The following is a 24703-nucleotide window of genomic DNA, read 5'->3' as shown; positions in this document are numbered from 1 at the left end:
CCTGGTCAACATGGTGAAACCCCGTCTCTACTAAAAATACAAAAAATTAGCTGGGCATGGTGGTGTGTGCCTATAATCCCAGCTACTCAGGAGGCTGAGGCAGGAGAATTGCCTGAACCCAGGAGGCGGAGGTTGCGGTGAGCCGAGATCGCGCCATTGCACTCCAGCCTGGGTAACAAGAGCGAAACTCCTTCTCAAAAAAAAAAAAAAAAAAAAAAAAAAAAGTTTGAATGTTGGCCTATCATAGTCAGGAAATTATTATTCTAAACCACCACTAAGAAAGAAATTTAGCATTTCTTCAGTTTAGTAATTTTCCTTTAAGTAATGGTTCTTTAAAATACAGTCATATGTGGCTGGGCGAAGTGGCTCACACCTGTAATCCCAGCATTTTGAGAGACTGAGGCGGGCGGATCACCTGAGATCGGTAGTTCAAGATCAGCCTGATCAACAAGGAGAAACCCCGTCTCTACTAAAAATACAAAATTAGCTGGGTATGGTGGTGCATGCCTGTAATCCCAGCTACTTGGGAGGCTGAGGCAGGAGAATCACTTGAACCCAGGAGGTAGAGGTTGCAGTGAGCCAAGATCACGCCACTGCACTCCAGCCTAGGCAACAAAAGTTAAACTCCATCTCAAAAATAATAATAATAAAATAAAATATAATCACATGTGTACAAGGAAGTATATGCAAAATATTGTTTGTAAGGGTAAGAAAACTGGTAACAACCTAGTACATATCGTCAAAAAAATGGCTAAATCAATTATGATACACCACAGTGAGATGCCTTATAACATAAAAAAGAACCACATAGGTTTATCTAAGCAAGATCTAAATAAAATAAACAATGTGAGCCAATTTTTTTTTTGGCTTTATTATTAAGTTTATACATACACACAAAGTTTGGAATAACATACACCAAACTGTTAATAGTAGCTTTCTGGAAAAGGGAGAGAGTTGGTGAAGAGGCCAGAGCAGGAGATGTGAAAGGGCATTTTCATCTTTTATTCTGCATGCTATCAATCTTTCATTATAATCATCCATGGGCCAAGCATGGTGGCTCATGCCTGTAATCCCAACACTTTGGGAGGCTGAGGTAGGAGGATTGCTTAAGCCCAAGAGTTCAAGATCAGCCCTGGTAACACATGACACCCTGTCTCTACAAAAAAATTGAAAAATGGCCGGGTGCGGTGGCTCAAGCCTGTAATCCCAGCACTTTGGGAGGCCGAGGTGGGTGGATCACAAGGTCAAGAGATCGAGACCATCCTGGTCAACATGGTGAGACCCCGTCTCTACTAAAAATACAAAAAATTAGCTGGGCGTGGTGGCGCGTGCCTGTAATCCCAGCTACTCAGGAGGCTGAGGCAGGAGAATTGCCTAAACCCAGGAGGCAGAGGTTGCGGTGAGTCGATCGCACCATTGCATTCCAGCCTGGGTAACAAGAACGAAACTCCATCTCAAAAAAAAAAAAAAAAAAAAAGGAAAAGAAAATAGGGAAGATACTAACTTGGTTCTATTTAAAAACAGAGTAGTGTTGTATAGCAGAAAGAAGCTAGACTCAAGTGAGCTGCATGATCACCTTGGACAAGTTAAGTTCCATCAGCCTCAGTGCCCCTACGTGTAAAATGGACAGCTTCCTACCTTCCAGAGTAACTCAGAAGCATAGATTATATCACCTCCCTAAAATACCTAACACACTGACCCACAGTAGCAGCTACATCCACAACAATTTTTTTTTTTTTTTTTTTTTTTTGAGACTGAGTCTCGCCCTGTAGCCTACGCTGGAGTGCAATGGCACAATCTTACTATAACTTCCACCTCCCAGGTTCAAACAATTCTCTTACCTCAGCCTCCCGAGTAGCTGGGATTACAGGTGCCCATCACCACGCCCAGCTGATTTTTGTATTTTTAGCAGAGACAAGGTTTCACTATGTTGGCCAGGCTGGTCTCGAACTCCTGACCTCATGATCTGCCTGCCTCAGCCTCCCAAAGTGCTGGGATTACAGGTGTGAGCCACTGTGCCCAGCCCCACATTAAATTTTATGTGAATGATGCAGACTTTATTTTAGAATGTTCCATGGCAGGAATGTACATTACTATCTAAGTGACCCTTCTATAGTCCTTCTATTTTCTCTTGCTAACCCAATTAAAAATTATTCAAAAATTACAATGTCATGTGTATCAAACTGCTTTTCTTCCCCAAACAGATATAATAATTCACAATTCAAGAATGTGCATATACATATGTGTGAGTATATACACATATGTAAGTTTTATGGACACTCACCCCACATACATACATAAATAGAGAAAAATGGAGAAGAGGAATATAAAAAAAATGACTCAATTTTCAGCTAGGCGCGGTGGCTCACACCTGTAATCCCAGCACTTTGGGAGGCTGAGGCTGGCAGATCACAAGGTCAGGAGTTCGAGACCAACCTGACCAACATGGTGAAACCCAATCTCTACTAAAAACACAAAAAGTAGCCCGGTGTGGTGGCATGCAGCTTATAATCCCAGCTACTCAGGAGGCTGAGGCAGGAGAATCACTTGAACCCAGGAGGTGGAGGTTGCAGAGAGCCAAAACCATGCCACCGCACTTCAGCCTGGGTGACAGAGCAAGACTCCATCTCAAAAAAAAAAAAATTTTTTTTTTTTTTAAGACGGGGTTTTACCATGTTGGTCAGGCTGGTCTTGAACTCTCAACCTCAGCTGATCGACCCGCCTTGGCCTCCAAAGTGTTTGGATTACAGGAGTAAGCCACCATGCCCGGCCAAAAAAAGATATTTTCAAATACTCTGTTCACTTAAGTCATTAAGTGTTTCCAAACCTAGCACCCATGCTTTGGGGAACCTACTCTCAAAAATCTTTATCACATGCTGGTATAAGGTGAACGAGATATCTCATTCACATTCAATGCATGAAGAGGAGAAGAGGAAGGTGTAACTGTGCCTACCACATTTGTCAATTTTTCTCAAAAATGGAAAATCCTTCCCAAAAATGCTGACTATCAAAAAACCAGAACTAGGTCACCTGGGCTCTTCTAGCTTTAAAGGAAGCAGCTAGCTATAAGACCTTGAGAAAATTATTCTTCTTCTCCAAGGCCTCAGCTTTCTCATCAGTAATATGGGGCTTCATGGGATTGTCAGGTTACATAAAATAGTGTTTGTAAAAGTTTGAGCACAATGACTGGCTCACAGTAAACATTGAGTAAATGGTAGTAGTTGTTCTAGTTATTTTTTTGGCTGGCCAAACCATGTGCTAAGGCAACTCCATACATTGGGGAAGCCTTTTTTTTTTTTCTTTTTTTTTTTTAATACAGGGTCTCACTCTGTCACCCAGGCTGGAGTACAGTGGCACAGTCATGGCTCCCTGCAATGTCCACCACCTTCTGGGCTCAAGCAAACCTCCCACCTCAGCCTTCAGAGTAGCTGAGACTACAGATGTGTGCCACCAGGCCTGTCTAATTTTTGTATTTTTTGTAGAGACAGGAGTTTACCATGTTGCCCAAGCTGGTCCCAAAAATGCTGGGATTACAGATGTGAGTGACTGTACCCAGCCTGGCAAGCTTTCAACTGGACAAACAGAGCAAGTAGTTTCCCAGTCTCAGAACCACAGTCTAGTTTCCAAAAGAAAATATGAGAAAAACTACTCTGTCCAAAAACCAGAGGCCTCTAGACTGGTTAGTCTCTCATCATCCATACTTCTCCTTTACCCATGCGTATCTTCCAGGAGTAACAGTCTCTTGGTAACAGGCAATGTATCAGGGGTAAGTCATGGGTCATATATTCTGTTTTAGTCTGATTCTCCAGAACTCTGCCCCAAGTAAAGAGATATACCCCTGGGAGAGATCATAATCTCCCAGAACCCCAAACTGACCTGATCATCTACAGTTCCTCTAAGCTCTCCAATACCATAGAAACCTCACAAGCTCAGAAATCCATAAAGGAATACAATTTCTTCTATCTCTTCTCCACTTTGAAGTTTTGTTCAATAGGGTTCTGCTGCTAACACTATACTCAAGTATACATCCCACATATTGTTGGCTCCCTCTGGTCATTAGGTGCTCAGCTCATTGAGACATTCTCAGAGAGGCCTTCCCTGACTCTCAAAACTAATATAACAGTGCTACGCTCTCAATGACTCTCTCCAGCCAACCCACAACTCTCAACTCCATTATGCTTATTATATGGGTTAGGAACGTGTTTAGCTGCAAGTAACAACTGCTTAAATTAATAGAGGTTTATGTTTCTCCTATAGCAAGTCTAGAAGAGGGTAGCTACTGGCATGGTGTTAGCTATGCAAAGAGGGCATCAAGAACTCTGGCTTTTTCTGCTCTATTTAGCATGTTGTTTTTATGCTTGTCATCTTATGGCACATCTTATGGTACATCCTATGAATGAGATATCTCAGCTGGGCACAATGGCTCACACCTGTAATCCCAGGACTCTGGGAGGCCAAGGTGGGCGGATCACCTGAGGTCAGGCGTTCAAGACCAGCCTGGTCAACATGATGAAAGCCCATTTCTATATTTAAAAAATAAAAAAAAAAATAAAGAAAAAAGATGAATGAGCCAGGCGCGGTGGCTCAAGCCTGTAATCCCAGCACTTTGGGAGGCCGAGGCGGGTGGATCACGAGGTCGAGAGATCGAGACCATCCTGGTCAACATGGTGAAACCCCATCTCTACTAAAAATACTAAAAATTAGCTGGGCATGGTGGCGCGTGCCTGTAATCCCAGCTACTCAGGAGGCTGAGGCAGGAGAATTGCCTGAACCCAGGAGGCGGAGGTTGCGGTGAGCCGAGATCGCGCCATTGCACTCCAGCCTGGGTAACAAGAGCGAAACTCCCGTCTCAAAAAAAAAAAAAAAAAAAGAAAGAAAAAAGATGAATGAGATAGCTCATTCATATTCAATGCATGAAGAAGAGAAGCGGAAGGTGTGGCTGTGCCTGCCATCTTTATCTATTTTTGTCAGAAATAGAAAATCCTTCCCAAAAATGTTTACTGTCAAAAAACCAGAACTAGGTCACTTGGGCTCTTCTACCTTTAAAGGAAGCAGGTAAATCAAGATACAAACTGTCATCGCTGAGAACAAACATGATCTATCACCAAAGACTGAACAAATGTAGCAATTAAAGTTCTCTTAGCAACAACAAGAAAAAACAGGAATGGCTACTGAGTAGGAAAATAGCAGTGCTGGCCACACTTCTATTTTTTCATAGCACTTACTACTACTATCTGGAGTTAACTTATGCTAAATCAATAAATAAATGTTTATTGCTCATCTGTGACAGATGAGTCACCTAACTCTGTGTAATCATAAAGAAGCTGGGAAACACAGAAAAGCACATGGATGTTGGTGGAAAATGTGTCTGCCCCATTCCCTGTGGGCCAGTAAAATATCATATAAGACACTGTCCCCATTTCAGAATTTGTACCCTTACAAAAATTTCTTAGAACAAACTCAAAGTTTGCAATTTATTCAAAGTAAACCAATTACTTCATCTTATCAGACAATATTTACCATAAAAAAAAATGTCTAAGAACACAATTTCTTCCTTCAGGAATAATAACAACAAATATTTAAGTAGCACTTACTATGCTCTGCTCCAAGAACTTGCTAAATCTTAGTACCTTTAATCTATTCGACCACTGAATAAAAGAGATACTACTATATTGCTCACTCCATTTTATTTATTTATTTATTTATTTTTGAGACGGAGTTTCGCTCATTACCCAGGCTGGAGTGCAATGGCACGATCTCGGCTCACCACAACCTCCACCTCCTGGGTTCAGGCAGTTCTCCTGCCTCAGCCTCCTGAGTAGCTGGGATTACAGGTGCGCGCCAACATGCCCAGCTAATTTTTTGTATTTTTAGAAGAGACGGGGTTTCACCATTTTGACCGGAATGGTCTCAATCTCTTGACCTTGTGATCCACCCACCTCAGCCTCCCAAAGTGCTGGGATTATAGGCATGAGCCACCGGGCCCATCCCCAGCTCACTCCATTTTATAAGGAAAAAAAACTGAGGATTGGAAAGGTTTTGAGAGACAAGGTCTCCATGGGTCTGTGGTATTTGGGTATATTTTTACAAAGAGGCATCAACTGTCTTTGTTTTGTTTCAGATTATCTTTTTTGAGACAGGGTCTTGCCCTGTTGCCCAGGCTAGAGTACACTGGTAGGAACTCAGCTCACTGTAGTCTAGGTAAAAGCTCAAACAATCCTCCGGCCTCAGTCTCCCAAGTAGCTGGGACCACAGGCATGCAACACTATGTCTAGCTATTTTTTAAAAAATTATTTTCTAGAGACGAGATCTCACTGTGTTGTCAGGCTGGTCTCAAACTCCTGAGCTCATGCAATCCTCCCACCTCAGCCTACCAAAGTGCTGCCATTACAGGCATGAGCCAATGCACCTGGCTGTTCCAAATTATCTTTAAAAACGTTTCTATGGTGAACAGCCTTGGAAAATAGGGATAGTCTCCTGGAGCTAAGAGCAACATGTTTATTATGCAGTATAATCAAGATAAAACTCTCACTTCACAGGTTTTTGTTTGTTTGTTTTGAGACAGAGTCACATTCTGTGGCCCAGGCTGGAGTGCAGTGTCTCGATCTCAATCTCAGCTCACTGTAACCTCCACCTCCCCATTTCAAGTGATTCTCCTCCCTCAGCCTCCTGGGTAGCTGGGATTACAGGCACCCACCACAATGCCTGGTTAATTTTTGTATTTTTAGTAGAGACAGGGTTTCACCACGTTGTTCAAGCTAGTATCAAACTCCTGACCTCAAGTGATCCACCTGCCTCAGCCTCCCAAAGGGCATGCCCTGCCCCTCCCTTCACAGGTTCTAATGATAAGGGTGGGGCGGGGGAGATAAAATTCTCCATGGGAGTGAAAAGCAGACATGCTTACTAACAATTATAGAAGATTAGGGAGGCCACTGCAGTGGCTCTCGTCTGTAATCCCTGCACTTTGGGAGGCTGAGGCAGATGGATCATCTGAGGCTGGGAGTTTGAGACCAGCCTGGACAATATGGTGAAACCCCATTTCTACTAAAAATACAAAAAATTAGCCACACGTGGTGCACGCGTGGTGGCAGCCACCTGTGATCTCAGCTATTCAAGTGGCCGGGGCTGAAGAATTGCTTGAACCTGGGAGGCGGAGGTTGCAGTGAGCCTAGATTGCACCCTGCACTCTAGCCTGGGTGACAGAGTGAGTTTCTGCATTAAAAAAAAAAAAAAAAAATTAGGATTCCCTACACTCAGGATTCCCTTCCTGTTAATGCAACCCACTGTTTTTGCGTATGTCACTTCGCTCTTTTCCTCTTTTCACATAACCCTTTGGAAAACTGGGGCTTAGGAAACTAGAAAATGTTGATATTCTGGCTACAGCTATTTTGATGAGTGATAAAGCCATTCTCTTCTAGCCCAGGGGTCCATGAAACTGTAGCAGGTTAGTTTGTTAGCTTGAGGGTGGGGTAAAATCTCAGACTTCACAGGTGGTGGTGTTGTTGTTTAAAGAAGGGGTCTTACTTTGTTGCCCAGGCTAGTCTCAAATTTCCTGGGCTCAAATGATCCTCTTGCCTCTGCCTCCCAAAGTGCTAGAATTACAGGCATAAGCAGCAGTGCTCAGTCAGCCTTCACAGTTCTTGACAAAAAGTAATTTGCCTAAGGTCTGACAGCTAGTAGGTAGCATATCCAAGATTCAAACCCAAGCTGTCTGACTCAGAAACCTTTTTAAACTCTCTGCTACACTGCAGTGGTTCTCAAAGTGTTGTTCCAGAAATAACAGCATCAATATCAGCCTCAAACATGTTACACATGCAAATTCTTGGGCACTACCCTAGACCTGCTGGATCAGAAACTTGGGGGATGGGTAAGAGGAGCACATCTGTGTTTTCACAAGCCTTCCAGGAGTATATTACAGGTCTGAGAACTACTGCCAGACTGCACATATTCACTGTATCTGTAAGAGAAGGAAATGGTATGAGTATATCCTGATTTACATAGGGATATGCTCTCAAAAATTTATGAACTGACCTTTCACAAGTTGAATAATAGTTTTCAAGCACCAGAGAGCTGGTCTGCAAGGCTCTGTATTTAAATTTTAGGAAGGTAAGGATTCTTACCTAATGCAAATAAACACCATGTGTCTGTTAAATAGGTCTGCATATTTTTCCCTTTGGAGGCACAAATGTTCAAAATCCTAAATGAAAATAATTGTTTTTATGCCCATAATGATCAGAAAGAATTACTTATCCAAGGATAAACACTATTTATATTTTAGAGTCAATCTGTAATTCTTGAAAAACAGGAAACCACATATCAACATAGCCAACACAGTGTACCATAGCAGAAAGGGCACCAGGCTTTGAGCCACAGAGTCAAGTCACAACTTCTTCAACTCAATTTCCTGATTTTAAAATGGAAAATGAATTCCAACTTCAGAGTTGCAATTAGGCTTAAATGATTACGCCATGTGAAAGCTGTTGGTAAACAGTTAAGTGCCAACATTAGTTCCACCTGCACAGGCCCTTGCTCTTTGTTGATCATGTTACCATCACAATTTCTCCAATACTTAGGATACTCTCTGGCTCACAGAAGGCACTCAATATTTATGTGGTATTAGGAATAAATACGATATATATTAATGATGTAATTGATTCCTTCAGGCACTATTTGTCACAATAATCTCAGTCTTTTTATAGGAAAAAGTCACTCCAGCAAGAAATCCTTAGTCATGTTTAAAATGGGCCAGATAATTTAAGAAAATCAGCTGAGTTTCTTCCCTTCGGGAATACTACCAAAGTTCTGTCCTAAGGCATACTACAGAAACTCCTATTAGTAACCCTGATGACCTTGGGGTCTCCTGGTGTCACATCTATAACAATCTGTTGTCCAGATATAAACAATCAGGACTAATGGATGTGTACCTACAAAGAACCACTATTTCACACTTATTTCCATGCTGTGGCAGAATTTTAATAAGTGAATTACAGAATTTATGTAATCTATTTTAATAAAATCTAAGATCCAAATCAACAATATTAAATAAGCTTCTACCGTGTATTAAAAAAAGAGACTACCCGAAAGCAACTGCCAATTAAGTATCACTTGGGAAGAGAAACTACTGTTGAATTTATCATTTAATAAGGAAAATCCTTTTCTCTCTCTCTCTCTTTTTTTTTTTTTTTTTTTTTTTTGAGACAGAGTCTTGCTATGTGGCCCAGGCTGGAGTGCAGTGGCGCCGTCTCAGCTCACTGCAACCCCGCCTCTGGGATTACAGGCGCAAGCCATCACACCCAGCTAATTTTTGTATTTTTAGGAGAGATGGGGTTTTGCCATGTTGGTGAGGCTGGTCTCAAACCCCTGACTTCAAGTGATCTGCCCACCTCAGCCTCCCAAAGTGCTGGGATTACAGCCATGAGCCACCACGCCTGGCCCCAATGAAGTTGCTTAATTTGTACTCTCTCCAACATACTTTCTCAATCTCCTGAAATATTAGTTAACAGTCTTGAGTCTTGAAATAAAGGAAATTTGGGCCCACAAATTACAGAGAGTTGAACATAGAATACCTTCCACTGGCTTTTCAAAAAATATTGAAAACAAGTTTACATTTTCTAAGCTTATTTTTTTCACCCATCTCTTCAACTTTCAAGGCAATAGCAATATGCAACTTCAACCCAACAATCACCTGGCTAAAGTGACTTGTAGGCTGGGGATGGTGGCTTCCACCCATAATCTTATCACCTGGGGGGGCAAAACTGGGATGATTGCTTGAGCTAGGAGTTCAAGATCCACCTGGGTAACATAGGGAGTGCCCTCCCCCCCTGCCCCCCCACCCCTCCACCCCCCCACCCCCACCCCGCAGTCTCTATCAAAAGATTTTAAAAAATTAGCCAGGCATGATGCCACATGCCAGTAATCCCAGCTACCTGGGAGGCTGAGGAGGGAGGATCCCATGAGTCCAGGAGTTGGAGGTTGCAGTGAGCTATGATTGTGCTCACTCCAGTAGCAGTAGCACTCCAGCCTAAGTGACAGAGTGAGACCCTGTCTCAAAAATAAATAAAGTGACTTGTAGAGGTGCCTGAAAAAGACGTAACTCATACATATGTGTTTTTTTTTTTTTTTTTTTTTTTGGTTTTGTTTGTTTGTTTGTTTGTTTTTTGAGATGGAGTTTCGCTCTTGTTACCCAGGCTGGAGTGCAATGGCACGATCTCGGCTCACCGCAACCTCCGCCTCCTGGGTTCAGGCAATTCTTCTGCCTCAGCCTCTTGAGTAGCTGGGATTACAGGCACGCGCCACCATGCCCAGCTAATTTTTGTTTTGTATTTTTAGTAGAGATGGGGTTTCACCATGTTGACCAGGATGATCTCGATCTCTCGACCTCGTGATCCACCCACCTCGGCCTCCCAAAGTGCTGGGATTACAGGCTTGAGCCACCGCGCCCGGCGTATATATGTATTTTAATAGTCTCTTCCAAATGTAATACAAAACCTAATTTAGCAAGTATCTCAGCCGATTAAAAAAGTAACTTTTAGCTCAACCAGCTCTGAGAAATTCAGTTAAACCAGAGAGGAAGGAAAAGAGACAGCTAGTTTTGATATAGTCTTATTATCCTATAGCGGACCAGTGATTCTGGTGGCAAAAAAAAAATGCATGCAGGTTATGGATGTAGGAGAAAGCAATGTTTAAAATGGCCTGGACTTTTGTCATAAATTCTCAATCTCTAAATGATCTTTGTATTCTAATTTAACACACTGTGATTCTTCAAAATTACATTTTTGCAAAGTTGAAGAGTTAAGCAAATGCCAAAGACACATTCAATCGTTACAGTGAATAAGGCAGATTAATATTTAACAGTTCATTTTCTTCTTGCAGATGAAAAGCAAAGAATTCACAGCAACATACCTGCAAGTCCTACATCTCCAGCCTCATCATCCTTGTAAGTTACATTTGAGAAAAGTCTCCAATATCTAAACTCATTTTCCCCAAAAGTCCCACTCTTTAATCTCTATTTGTCTCAAAATGACCAAAATCTATTCCAAATTATTTCCTTGGTTCTTTCTCTCCTTAAAAATAGCTTAATGCAAATGAGTTTCTCTAGTTTTAAGTACTACTTATCTATTCTCTAGCCTTCTCTCCTTGTCTCCCCTTGGATCTTTTTCCTTTAGTTCTCACCACTGCTTTTCCGTATATTTATCTTCAAATATTCAAATACAATACTTTCCAACAACCACCAGCGACAACACCTTGAAATTAAAGCAGGCAAACCATCCAGAGTTTTCCATTCTCCTGTGAATCTACTTCCAAAATATCCACTCAAGGAATCCTTCCCACTAAAGATGAAAGGCGAGCTAAGGAAATACATTAGACAGAGGAAGTAAACATTGAAACAGGGCCATGCCTAGATATTATTCAGCCCCAGAGGAAAAAAAAAACTAGATTCTTGGGTCCAAAGGTCTTTTCTGTGCCTTTTATCCCCTCCCAGAGGCCGACACCACGCAGGTCTGAGAGAGGTATCCCACGCCACCTATCTTCTATACACACTGCATGACCTTGCTCTGAAATAATCTTGCACAAGCAAAATTCTCCACACCTCTCAGACTCCTTCGCCTAATGTTTTCGTGCCTCCGTTCCTGAGCTCTTCGCACTTTGCAGCTGGCCCAGTGAACACTGGGTCTTCGCCTTAATTTACAGGTTTGCATAGAAGGTTTTAAATCAGTCCGGTTTCTCCGTGATAAGTCACAGCCTGCAACGTGCACCAAGGGGGGTTCAAATTATCCCCGCTCCACCCTTAAATAAAACAAATCACTTGGCTGCAATGCCTTTCCCCCAGCAGAGACGGGTTCAAGGGAGATTAGGACACATCTCCACCTCCAAAGCCAAGTGCCTTCCTGGGATGATTTGCATAACAATATGGGGGTGCTGGTGGTGGAGAAGCTCCTGGAAGACAAACCTAGCAGGACAGTATCGAGCCGCCCGCAGGCCCGTCGCAGCTCCATTAATGTAACTACCATTACGCTGAGGTAACGTGTGATTCACACTCCCCACCTTCTCTCCCCTCTGATTCCCCGGCTCCGGCGCTCGCACCTTCGGAAGGCTGGTGGTGCTACGGTCCCAGAGGATGAGACACCCGAAGGAAAAAAGCATCATCAAGAGAAATTAAGTAGTCTCATATTCTGAAGACGCCTCTCCCTGTGCCCCAGAAGTCAGTCTCCAACTCCTCCCCTCGCTCTCCGAAAGCTGCGGATCACCGACACACGCCTCCCTCCGGCGCTGAGTGAGACGCGACGGGAAGCCCCTCATCTCCCTCCACTACAGGCACAGGGGAGGGTCCGGGGGTACAGGAGAGAAGAACCTCGCTTTTCCCCACCCCCTCCCCCGAGAAACTTCTGGGACTCTTCATTACGCAACTCAGGGACCAGGTTCCAACAACGGGACAGCTCTCCGCAAAACGCGAGGTGCACGGGCAGACGTTAGATTTTGGGGGAGGGGTGAGGGAGGAGCATGGGTCTCTTCCCGGGTCCCCGTCCCTGTGTTTCTAGGCGCTACCTGCCGCGGGATCGCAAGTAGGGCGGGGAGAGCTCCGCGCCCTCGCCCGTTCTCCCCGAAGGCTCCCACCGGAAAAGTGGGAACGCCAGCCACTTGAGTCAGCGTGCTGGGAAGCCGGCAGAGGCGGGGAGAGCCTCCGCTTCCGAGAAGTCTGCAACGGCGGGGGCCGGGCGGACCGACCCCAAACCCTGGCGGGGGTGGGGGGGGGAGGCGCAGGGCTGCGCTCACCTTCCAGACCCTTCCGTCCTCTAGTCCCGGGTCGGGCGCCCTGGTCACCTCTGCCCTCCCCTGACCTGTTGCGGTGGGAAGGGGCGCGGGTGCTGACGGCGCAGGGGAGCGCGTCCTCCCGGGGCTTGGCCGCGGAACCGTGGACGCGAGGGTGCAGCTCCGGCCGCAACGCGCACAGGCGGCGGCCGAGTGCGCAGGGGCCGCGCGCGCCCGTCGCTCGCTGGCTGGCTGGTTGGTTCGCAGGCTCCGCTCGCCGGCCGCCCGGGACGCCCAGGCCACGCCCTCCGCGAGAGGCCACGCCCCTCGCTCCGCCCCCACCGCCACCTCCCGAGCCGCGGTACCGGGTTCCGCCCCGGCCCGCGCCCTCTAGCTGGCGCCACCCAAGCGGCAAGGGACGTCGCGGCCCTCCCGGGACTGGTGGGAGGATCGTGGGGGAGCGACAGCTCAGGACAGAATACGGCAGTGACCGCCCGGGCCGCGAGGGTGACCCTGCCCCGGGCTGCGGTGGGGGAACAGGAACCCTTTCACTCTGCGGCGATATTAAACTCAGGGTCAAGTTCTGAGCAAAAAGTGTCAAGGAGCCTTTTTGCAACCTCCTATACTGTTGAAACAGATTCCGTGCCCTTTAAAGGAGATAATAACTAACATCTGGGGAGCGTTTTACAGTTTAGAGAGGGCTTTTCACACACAGGCCTATTTCATCTTCACAACAATCTTATGAAACAGATATATTGTTCCCATTTCCCAAATAATGAAACCGAAGCGCTAAAAAGTAAGTATTGTGCTCAGTGTCACAGGCTACTAAATGGCATGGGAAACCAGATCTCCTGAATCTAGCCTCCGGGTTTCTGATCTCCACCAGCCCAGCCTCAGGAAATTCTAAAAGGTGCAGGGGGCTTTGGCAAATAGACACGCGGGAAGAAGGGGAAACTCCATGTCTAGTTAAGTCGCTGCCCGATTCCTGCTGTGAACATACCGAGGAAAGCAACAGGCTGTCTTCATTGTGTGGTTGCACCTTCCTTCCTGAAAGGGACGCAGAAAGATTACATCAAATGGCGCAGATGAGATTTCACCCCCATTGTTTTATGGTTTAAAATGCGTGAAATAATTTGGACGAAGAAAACCACTTTACTTAAATTTAACGTAATGTGTAATGTAAATTAACATAATGTATGAAAATAAGCCTCTCCCTGCTGTCTCTGTTCTTTTCTCTTTTTAATTTTGTCTGTCTCTACTGCTCTGCTCCTCAATTTTTTTTATTGTCCATATAATTGAAAACCTAATCGATGGATATTTGCATTTCCAGATTAAACCTTGGGCTACTTGACTTAATTTCCCATGGATTGTTTTCCAAAATATAACTCTTCGCCCTATTCCATATCTTCCCACTGGGAAATTGATTTACCTAAACAGCTAAAATAATTAAGGTGTCCCTGATGAACCCTTGTGGTGTATCTATCTGAGATGAAAGTTTTGGTCATCCCTGAGCAGGGTGGGACAGGAGTCACCTCCAAACTGTGCACCTTTTAAAGTTTTCTAACAGAGACTACTCTCTATTCCAATCAATAACAAATATTTTAACCTTTGCTATATAATGAATACATTTCATTGTGAAATATATATTAGCATGATAATATTTTATAATCTGGAAACCTTTACCACTTTTTTTTTTTTTTTTTTTTTTTTTTTTTTTTTTTTTTTTTTTTTTTGGTATTCTTTTTGTGTCATCCCATAGTATCTCCTATAGGGCTCTTCAAACTGTGGTCAACTTAGTAAATGATGTTGACAGCGCAAGTGTGATAATTTTATTTTCCTGCCTTTGGAATTGAAGAATGTAATTTTGCAGAAATTTTGTTTAAGATGAAGTAGCTTTGGTTCAGAGTGTAGCTCATTCCATTTATATGAATTTTTTTTTTTTTTTTTTTTTTTTGAGATGGAGTTTTGCTCTTGTTACCCAGGCTGGAGTGCAATGGCGCGATCTCGGTCACCGCAACCTCCACCTCCTGGGTTCAGGCTATTCTCCTGCCTCAGCCTCCTGAGTAGCTGGGATTACAGGCACACGCCACCATGCCCAGCTAATTTTTTTTGTATTTTAGTAGAGACGGGGTTTCACCATGTTGACCAGGATGGTTTCGATCTCTTGACCTCGTGATCCACCCACCTCGTCGGCCTCCCAAAGTGCTGGGATTACAGGCTTGAGCCACCGCACCCGGCCTATATGAATATTCTTAAGGTGATGTGCTAGGTGATGAGATATATTGATGACAAAGACAGAGCTCCTATTTTCATGAGATTCCAGTGTGGTGGCAGAAGCAAGCAAGTAAATAAATAATTCCGATACACACTTTTTTTTTTTTTTCTGAGACAGAGTCTATCTCTGTTGCCCAGGCTAGAGTGCAGTGGCACAATCTTGGCTTGCTGCGAACTCCACCTCCCGCGTTTAAGCAGTTCTCTGCCTCAGCCTCCCAAGTAGCTGGGATTACAGGTGCATGCCACCATGTCTGGCTAATTTTGTATTTTTAGTAGAGACAGGATTTCACTATCTTGGCCAGGCTGGTCTTGAACTCCTGACTTCGTGATCCACCTGTCTCCGCTTCCCAAAGTGATGGGATTGCAGGCATGAGCCATTGTGCCCAGCCTAATACACACTTCTATTGATTTATTTTCTGAATGGTGACTGGCTATTTAAAAAGACTAAATCAATTTAATTTTCACATAATGAATAAAGAAAAAGGCTAACCACACCAGTGAGTTATTTTTTTTAAAGTTGCCTTTCTTCTTCTGCAGGTCACTTTATATAAGTGGTTAATAAGCAGGTTATATTCTTCCTTCAATTCCAAAAAAGGAAAAAAAATAGAAAAAAAAATAAGCAGGCTATTTATTAAAGTGATTACGCTATATCTACTTTAAAAAATTGTATCTACTTTTAAAATTTAAGACATAAACAAAAGGAAAATAATTATGCAATGGAGCAGCAGATATTTAGCTTTGTTAGCTACTGTTTCCTCCATCATCTTCATTATAGGGATTCTTAAATTACATTTTTTTTTTTTTTTTTTTTTTTTTTTTTGAGACGGAGTTTCGCTCTTGTTACCCAGGCTGGAGTGCAATGGTGCGATCTCGGCTCACTGCAACCTCCGCCTCCTGGGTTCAGGCAATTCTCCTGCCTCAGCCTCCTGAGTAGCTGGGATTACAGGCACTCGCCACCATGCCCAGCTAATTTTTGTATTTTTAGTAGAGACAGGGTTTCACCATGTTGACCAGGATGGTCTCGATCTCTCGACCTCGTGATCCACCCACCTCGGCCTCCCAAAGTGCTGGGATTACAGGCTTGAGCCACCGCGCCCAGCCTTAAATTACATTTTTAGCACACTGAATGAAATTCCAGCACTTTCTGAATCTTGACAAGCTAATCGCATACATTGCAGATTATGTTTCTGCTAAGGTGAAGCATGTTTCTGACATCAGTGCTTTTTTTTTTTTTGAGACAGAGTTTCGCTCTTGTTACCCAGGCTGGAGTGCAATGGCACGATCTCGGCTCACCGCAACCTCCGCATCCTGGGTTCAGGCAATTCTCCTGCCTCAGCCTCCTGAGTAGCTGGGATTACAGGCACGCGCCACCATGCCCAGCTAATTTTTGTATTTTTAGTAGAGACGGGGTTTCACCATGTTGACCAGGATGGTCTCGATCTCTTGACCTCGTGATCCACCCGCCTCGGCCTCCCAAAGTTCTGGGATTACAGGCTTGAGCCACCGTGCCCGGCCTTTTTTTTTTTTTTTTTTTTTTTTAACGGAACAGCAACAAAATCTCTCCTTTAAATATGATGATGGTACTTTTTAGCTGCTGCTTCATATGAGGGCTCCTGGGATATTACCTGTCGATTTTCAGCCATTATTTTACTTAAAATTTAAAAACAAATTAGTAAAACCCCTGGGACTCATAGAAGCTCACAGGATATATTCTCAGACCACCTGAACAGCCCACAAGGAGAGAAGACAACATTAAAATAGAGGCAGGAAGGCTGGGCGCGGTGGCTCACGCCTGTAATCCCAGCACTTTGGGAGGCTGAGGTGGATGGATCACGAGGTCAAGAGATTGAGACCATCCTGGTCAACATGGTGAAACCCCGTCTCTACTAAAAATACAAAAATTAGCTGGGCATGGTGGCGCGCGCCTGTAGTCCCAGCTACTCGGGAGGCTGAGGCAGGAGAACTGTTTGAACCCAGGAGGTGGAGGTTTCGGTGAGCCAAGATCGTGCCATTGCACTCCAGCCTGGGCAACAAGAGCAAAATTCTGTCTCAAAAAAAAAAAAAAAAAAAAAAAAAAAAAAAAAAAAGGCAGGTGAGGAACAGTCCCAGCATCACAACATGGACAACGGTTTGGTCAAACTGAAGTGCTTCTAAACTCTGCAGTTGTGCAAGATCCAAGCATTTTAAGCCAGCAGTTAAAATTATGTTCCTCCAAATGACTGCATGTATGTCTGAAAGGGCATTAATTTCTTCCCCCAAAGTATGTAAATAAATCTTAACCTGAGCATATACTTAGGATTAAACATAAAATAAAATAAGGCCAAGCATGGTAGCTCGTGTCTATAATCCCAGCACTTTGGGAGGATGAGGCAGAATGATTGCTTGAGTCCAGGAGTTCAAGACCAGCCTAGGCAACATAGTGAGATCCTGTATCTACTGAAAGCAAAAAAAATTAGCTGGACGTGCTTGTGTACAACTGAGGTCCCAGCTACTTTGGGGGCTGAGGTATGGGTATAACTTGAGCCCTGGAGATCGAGGATGCAGTGAGGTATGATCATGCCTCTGCACTCCAGCCTGGATGACAGAGTGAGACTCTGTCTAAAAAAAAAAAAAAAAAAAAAAAGAAAGAAAGAAAGAGAGAAAAACAGAAAGAAAGAAAGAGAAAATTAAACAGCCAACCCAGACTCAGGGGAAAGTGGTGTAGATAAGGAGAGGGAGACACTGGCATTGAGGAGGGAGGGAAAAAAAGGAAGGATGCCAGGTGCAGTGTCTCACACCTGTAATCCCAGTGCTTTGGGAGGCCTAAGTGGGCAGATCACCTGAGGTCGGGAGTTTGAGACCAGCCTGACCAACATGGAGAAACCCCATCTCTACTAAAAATATAAAATTAGCCAGGCATGGTGGCATATGCCTAAAATCCCAGCTACTTGGGAGGCTGAAGCAGGAGAATCACTTGGACCCGGGAGGCGGAGGTGGCAGTGAGCCGAGATTGTACCATTGCACTCCAGCCTGGGCAACAAGAACAAAACTCCACCTCAAAACAAAAAAGGAAGGATTAGTTAAGGAAGTGGAGGAAGGGCCAGTTCCTAAAAAAGAACACAAACCAAGAGGAGGAGCAGGACTTCAAGGCAAAGACTATGAGTGGGGCAGTGACATGAAATAGGACAGGAAAGGTCAGCCAGAAACTGATAGTGAAGGGCCCTACATGCCAACCTACGGAGCATTCCTTTCATCCTAAATGCAGTGAGTAGGAGATTGATTTGATCATGTTGCATTTTAGAAAGATTACTGAGACTGCCATATGAAAGTAGATTGGAGACAGTCAGGCTGCAATTATAATCCCTAAGGTTATGTAAGAAAATGTACAGAAAGCCAGATATAGATTGTGGGCAGATAGAGAAATTCTTAGTTATTTGTCTCTATCTGGGAGACAGATATGCAAATGTGAATGTGTTGTAAGAAGAACCAGGTGCACAATTATTGTAATTAAAATAACTGTCTATTTTGTGATGAATACTTTGCAGAAAACATGATTCCTAGTGACCTCACATCACTTTTTCTGACAAATACAATATGAGATTCATATTGTATGTGAATTTTTCCTCACTACTATACACTACTCCCCAATCCCCATGGGGACTGTGAATGGTTTTTAGTCATGTAGTTGTATTGCTAAACTGATTTCACATTTAAAATAGTAATTCACAAAATTCCAGTGCAACTGGAACAAAACACAATGTGAGCACAATAATAATATTTCATCCCCCAAAACAAGTTAACTGAGTTTCCACAATTTCCCAGACATTGTACACATATAATTATATTTAATCTTCTTGAAAATGTGGATATATTGTCTATTCACAAATAAAGAAGTTATAACCTCAGAGAGATAGTTCATCTTGATCATGATTATATAACAAATTAAGTAGTAGAAGCAGAATTTGAACTCAGCTCTTCCATGGCTCACGGCCATGTTGTTAACAATCTACACAAAATTAGATTAGTATAAGTGTCCCAACTAATGTCTGTTAGCATGGAATTCACATCAGCCGGCTCAAGGGAGCTGGCAATAGGGGTTTTCTTTTTTTTTTTTTTTTTTTTTTTTCTGAGACCGAGTTTCGCTCTTGTTACCCAGGCTGGAGTGCAATGGCATGATCTCGGCTCACCGCAACCTCTGCCTCCTGGGTTCAGGCAATTCTCCTGCCTCAGCCTCCTGAGTAGCTGGGATTACAGGCACGTGCCACCGTGCCCAGCTAATTTCTTGTATTTTTTTTTTTATTTTTTTTTTTTGAGACAGAGTTTCGCTCTTGTTACCCAGGTTGTAGTGCAATGGCACGACCTCGGCTCACCGCAACCTCCACCTCCTGGGTTCAGGCAATTCTCCTGCCTCAGCCTCCTGAGTAGCTGGGATTACAGGCACACGCCACCATGCCCAGCTAATTTTTAGTATTTTTAGTAGAGACGGGGTTTCACCATGTTGACCAGGATGGTCTCGATCTCTTGACCTCGTGATCCACCCGCCTCGGCCTCCCAAAGTGCTGGGATTACAGGCTTGAGCCACTGCGCCTGGCAATTTTTTGTATTTTTAGTAGAGACGGGGTTTCACCATGTTGACCGGGATGGTCTCGATCTCTTGACCTCGTGATCCACCCACCTCAGCCTTCCAAAGTGCTGGGATTACAGGCATGAGCCACTGTGCCCAGCCCTGGCAGTAGGGGTTTTCATGCTGACAGTTATGTCTGGAGGACTAAGTAAGAAGAGAAACAGGAAACCTGAATGATTATGGGAAAGCCAAATAGTTGAGAATTAGGAAGGAAAAGAAGTAATAGGCAGGATTAGACTAGAAAAGCTAAGTTACAGGGCCTTGCTGCCGCAGGATTGGAGGTAAGAGCACTGTAAAGACTATGGCACAACTTCAAGAACTCAGCACTCCATACTACGACCCATCCCAATCCACATCACTTCTAAGTTCCAGACTATCACCTTCACTGATTTGTAAGAAATTCCACACGGTTGTCCCACAGGCAAGATAAATTCAATGTATCTAACATGAAACTTATAGTACCGAATTCCTCTCATTTGGTTCCCAACTTTTGTTAATGATGTCATTGTAGACTCAGGATTCAGATTTAAGTGTTCATTACTTACCAAGTCATATTTAACTTTCCTCTTAAATCTCTCCCTTTCCTATGAGTTTTCTTCCCTTTCTTTGTTTTACTTCTTTATTCTTGTACCAAATAGCTACTAAGTGTCAGGTACTAATTCTGCTCAGTTCTGGGGATATAAAGTGAAATAAGAGAATAACCTTGTTCTCAGAGAGTTCATATCTCGAGGGAGAGTGTGGTAGGCTGAAGTCTAAGATGGCTCCAAGATTCCCGTTCCTGGTGTGTGTGCCTGATTTCCTTTCCTCTCCTTGAGTGTGGATGAGCCTGACTGAACCAGTGAGCTCTTTTTTGAGAAGAAGATCTAGGAGCCAAATAAAAAGTACGTCAGAGAGATCCAAAGCTGCAGCAGATTATCTTCTGTTGCCACTGAAGGAGCAAATTACCATGCTGAATAGAGGCTATATAGCAAGGACCTGAAAGCATCCTCTGGGAGCTAAGGGTGGCCTCTGGCCAACAGCTAGTAAAAAAATTAAATAAAAAACAACCGCAGTCATGTGACTGCAAAGAAATGGAATGTGCCAAGGGAACTAGAAAATGAACTTTCTCTAGTCAAGCCTCCAGATAAAGATACTTCTGGCTACACACCTTGATTTCAACCTACTGAGATCCCAAGCAGAGGACCCAAGTAAAATGTGCTGCAAGTCTGACCTACAGAAATTGTCAGGTAATAAATGCATATTGTTTTAGGCTGCTAAGTTTGTGGTAATTTGTTATGCAGCAACAGCAAACGTATACAGAATGATAAATAGATCATTGCCTTGCTCAGTGCTAGGCTAGAGGCGTGCATGACAGAGAATAGGAGGCTATCAGAGCACAGACAGGGACATCAAACAAACACTAAAGTACTTAGGGAAGGCATCCTGCCAAAGGTAGAAACTCAGATGAATTCTAAAACAAAAGAGAGAGAAGAGAGAAGGAGAGGGTTGGAGGAAGAAGATACATTTTTTGAAAGAAGAAAAGAAAACCAAAGAAAAAAGAAGTTGGGGAAAATGTGGGTGACCAAGGGGGGACATGAAACTTCCTGGGCAGAGGAAGTTAAATATCCAGAAGTCTCAAAGTCATAGAGTTTATAGTGACCTTTAGAAACTAAAAAGACTTAAATATGTTTAAATTGGGGAGTGAATGGTAAAAAAATGAGGATAGAGATGTAAAAAGAAAAAAAGAACATTTAACATGTACATGTAACATTTAACATGTCAACTGCGTGGAGGCCCACAGTGTCAGCTCATCCTACCTCACGACAACCCCAAATCAGAAATCGATAGCACTGATAATTTGTTTATTTGCCTTAAATCTAGTCTAGCCTAGTCTAAGTGTCCTTCCTCTACTCTGCCTTCAATCATGAGGTGGTTTCTCCCAAACTACTTTTCAGGGCTCTTTGGTGGAAAACTGGCTTCTGGGTGGGTTTGGCCAATGGAGGGCACTGGGAGGAGATAGAAGAGCAGGAAGAGGTGACTCCTGGGTATTTCTCTTCTTTCTCTGCTCTGGGCAATGGCTCTGGCCCAGTGGCAGCACCTCCTCCACAGCTCCAGCTTCTACAGATCCCAGTGAATGGCTCTGCCTCCTGAGCTCCTGTAACACTAAGTTCTCCCTTAGTCCCCACTCTAGGGTGGCAGTTGCTTAATTCCTGAGTAGTCTCACCTTCCCCTGTTGGGTCTCTCAGTATTAAATTCTCTCCATTGAACTACCTGGCATACGAGTTATTTTCATAACTGGATCCTCACTGAATCACCATGTTTTACAAATGGAGAACTACGAATCAGAAAGATTGAGCAACTTGCCTAATGTCACACAGTTAGATGTTGTGGGGCTGGGGTGTAGATGAAGTGTGTTGGGTAGCGAAGCCCATCTCTTCCCAGCAGCTGCATTGTCTCTCGGAAACTTTCCATCACCATTCTGAGTCAGCTCCTTAGAACTTCACTATTACAGCAACCTCCACTATCAGATGAATCTTCCTTAATTATACCTCTAGTCATGTGATATATTTGGCAATTGCAAAGGGAATTCAGTATCAACTCCTTATTCTTAGACTCAAGACTTTCCAGCATATTTCTTAAATCAGTCTTTTTGACTTAACTTTTGCTAGACATTTTGCTCTACTGGAAAGCTGCCCTTGATTTTCACTTCTTTACTTACTCCATTTCTTTTCTGTTCCCTTTAGCTAGAATGCCCTAATTCCATCTTTTAAACAAACAAACAAACAAACAAACACAAGACTGCGTCTTGCTATGTTGCCCAGGCTGGTCTCAAACTCCTGGGCTCAAGCAATTCTCTTGCCCTGGCCTCCCAAAAGTACTGGGACTACATGCATGAGCCATCATGCCCGGCCTCCACCTTTTAATATAATATCTGTCCTTTGAAGCTCACTTCTTTATTCATGTATTCATATTCATTCAACAAGCCTGGGCAGGGTACATTCTAGGCCCTTAGGAGAGTAAATAGAACAAGATGACTCCTATCTTCTAGAATGGGGGTGGGCATACTTTTTCTGTAAAAGTCCAGGAAGTAAGCATTTTAAGCTTTGTGGGCCACATGATCTCTGTTACAACTACTAAAGTATGCTGTCATAGCACAAAGACAGCCATAGACAGTACATAGAGAATGAATATGACTATTCCAATAAAACTTTTTTTTTTTTTTTTTTTTTTTGAGATGGAGTTTCACTCTTGTTACCCAGGCTGGAGTGCAATGGCGCGATCTCGGCTCACCGCAACCTCCGCCTCCTGGGTTCAGGTAATTCTCCTGCCTCAGCCTCCTGAGTAGCTGGGATTATAGGCATGCTCCACCATGCCTAGCTAATTTTTTTGTATTTTTAGTAGAGATGGGGTTTCACCATGTTGACCATGATAGTCTCGATCTCTTGACCTCGTGATCCACCCGCCTCGGCCTCTCAAAGTGCTGGGATTACAGGCTTGAGCCACCGTGCCTGGCCATTTTTTGTATTTTTAGTAGAGACGGGGTTTCACTATGTTGACCAGGATGGTCTCAATCTCTTGACCTCATGATCCACCCGCCTCGGCCTCCCAAAGTGCTGGGACTACAGGCTTGAGCCACCGTGCCCGGCCTCTAATAAAACTTTATTTATAAAAGTGGGTGGTAGGCTGTAGTTTGCTATGGTTTGTTGATCCCCTCCTCTAAAAAACTCACAGCTAAACAGATAGAAAAGCCAGCAGGAAATGGTAATGCATAAACCATAACAAAGAAATATGGAGGATTGTACGGCAGGCACACATGACAGCAGTAAGGTAAACATACCCTGAGAATGACCCTGTATGGCAGATGCACCTGACAGTAATAACGTAAGCATACCCAGAGAATGACCCTGTGTGGCAGACTCACCTGACAGCAATAACGTAAGCATACCCTGAGAATGACTCTATGGTCTAAGAAGAATGTGTATTTGGAGTTCCAAGCTAAGGAATCCAGGAGCGGCCAACCCGGAGAGTCATTGCTTATCTATGAGGACCATAACCTCCAGCCTATTCCATGGAATGCAGGCTGTACAGGGGATGGAGGCCCTCTTTTGTTTGGGTTAAATGATATTGCCAGATGGAGGTTGCTAGGGGAAGCGTGTTAAGTGAAAATGCTATATAAATTGCATGCTTTTTACAATTGGTTGTGGTTCTCCTGTCCAGCCCACCAACACTGGACCACCCTGTATTTAAGTCCCCTCAACAAACCCTGTCTTGTTTGCAGGCTGCGAGTTTCTTCTTTGACCCCTCTAACATGGTGCCATCCCTAATGAAGTCAACGGGGGTCCAGCCTGACAGGATGGAAGTAGAAGTGTCAGCATCTATGTGAGTCTCGAGAGGGGGAATGAGAAACAAAAAGAAAGAAGAGGACATAGGCTGGGTGCAGTGGCTCATGCCTGTAATCCCAGCACTTTGGGAGGCCAAGGCAGGCAGATCATCTGAGGTCAGGAGTTCGAGACCAGCCTGGCCAACATCGTAAAACTCTGTCTCTAATAAAAAATACAAAAATTAGGCCGGGCGCGGTGGCTCAAGCCTGTAATCCCAGCACTTTGGGAGCCCGAGGCGGGTGGATCACGAGGTCAAGAGATCAAGACCATCCTGGTCAACATGGTGAAACCCCGTCTCTAATAAAAATACAAAAAAATTAGCTGGGCATGGTGGCTCGTGCCTGTAATCCCAGCTACTCAGGAGGCTGAGACAGGAGAATTGCCTGAACCCAGGGGGCGGAGGTTGCAGTGAGCCGAGATCGCGCCATTGCACTCCAGCCTGGGTAACAAGAGCGAAACTCCGTCTCAAAAAAAAAAAAAAAAAAAAAAAATACAAAAATTAACTGGGTGTGGTGGTGGGCATCTGTAATCCTAGCTACTTTGGAGGCTAAGGCACGAGAATTGCTTGAACCCAGGATGTGGAGGTTGCAGTGAGCTGAGATTATGCCATTGCACACCAGCCTGGGCAACAGCGTGAGACTCCGTCTCAAATATATATCTAATATATGTAATACATATTTTATATATATACATACATATATACACATACCTATGT

At 43.9% G+C, this 24703-nt stretch overlaps 1 protein-coding gene across 5 annotated transcripts in view; it reads right to left on the bottom strand.

The window, feature by feature from the left end:
* AFF1 (ALF transcription elongation factor 1) overlaps nt 1–12984 on the bottom strand; it is a 206818-nt gene extending 193834 nt beyond the window's left edge. For 4 of the 5 annotated variants that reach the window (XM_074396407.1, XM_074396410.1, XM_039468193.2 and 1 more), the window contains exon 1: nt 12775–12984. The gene's annotated coding sequence lies outside the window, so the exon portion shown is untranslated. The remainder of the gene's footprint in view (nt 1–12774) is intronic. The other variant, XM_039468192.2, reaches the window with a different exon arrangement.
* Nucleotides 12985–24703: the final 11719 nt, after the last annotated feature.

This window comes from Saimiri boliviensis, chromosome 3, assembly GCF_048565385.1.
Source record: "Saimiri boliviensis isolate mSaiBol1 chromosome 3, mSaiBol1.pri, whole genome shotgun sequence".
In the NCBI taxonomy this organism is placed as follows: Eukaryota; Metazoa; Chordata; class Mammalia; order Primates; family Cebidae; genus Saimiri; species Saimiri boliviensis.
Note: the sequence above shows the minus strand (reverse complement) of the source record. Positions and strands in the feature narration are given on the sequence as shown.